This window comes from Eumetopias jubatus, unplaced genomic scaffold (assembly GCF_037043125.1).
Source record: "Eumetopias jubatus isolate StellerSeaLion01/CBP00866 unplaced genomic scaffold, mEumJub1_p1.0 scaffold_39, whole genome shotgun sequence".
Classification (NCBI taxonomy): domain Eukaryota; kingdom Metazoa; phylum Chordata; class Mammalia; order Carnivora; family Otariidae; genus Eumetopias; species Eumetopias jubatus.
In genome coordinates this window covers 726181-727177 of record NW_028274845.1, presented here as the reverse complement: position 1 = coordinate 727177, position 997 = coordinate 726181, and positions in this window count along the sequence as shown.

Sequence of the window (997 nt, the reverse complement as noted above, 5' to 3'; positions counted from 1 at the left end):
ACTGGCTCCTGATTTGATCACAAGTCCTACGGAGATGGACTGGAGGAGTGTGTGTGTGAGTGTGTGTGTGTGCGTCTGTGTGTGCACGTGCACGTGCGCGTTCTAGAAACACTGAATGTGTAGTGTAAAGCTTACAAGGCTCCAGGGCAGCCCAGGCTAGATTTCTGCATATGCTACCGTGAGTATTCAAAATGGCCATGTTTTTTCAAGGTAAGATGACTCTGTTGCACTTCATATTTTCTTGTTCAGTCCTCTCCACATGTTATCAAAGGTAGGGTAGGAACATGTTTGGTATAAAGGCTGCTGAATATTTAGCCCACCAAGGTCCTAAGTCTTACCTAGTATGAAGTCTTGCTCATATTTTTGAGGGTAATATTGAGAGGCACGAGCAAAGCAATGGCCAGTCTGAGTCCTCAGCACTATTTGCAAGAACTTTTTTTATTTTTTAAGATTTTATTTTTTTATTTGACAGAGAGAGACACGATGAGAGAGGGAACACAAACAGAGGGTGTGGGAGAGGGAGTAGCAGGCTTTCTGCTGACGCAGGGCTCCATCCCAGGACCCCAGTATCACGACCTGAGCGGAAAGCAGAAGCTTAACGACTGAGCCACCCAGGTGCCCCCTGACATTCATTTTGAGGAGGAAGTCTAAAATGCAGTGAGAAGAAAGGAGGGTGATTTTTCCCTCCATTTCCAAGCCCCAAAGCAGGTCTAATTTAGATTTAATGTCAGGGATGAACTTGAAAAGTTCGTTCTAATCAAGAGGAGACTCAAGAATCCGTCTCTAGGTATGGAATTCGATCCTCGGCCAAAATACTATTAAAAACTGAAAGTGAGAAAAAGAGTGGGGGAAGGAAGAAATAAAACTAGGGTTGACCTTGTACAACACAGGTTGGAACAGCACATGTACACTTCTACGTGCATTTTTCTATAAACACAGTATACTACTCTAAATATATGTTCTCTTCCGAATGATTTTCTTAATAACATTTTCATTT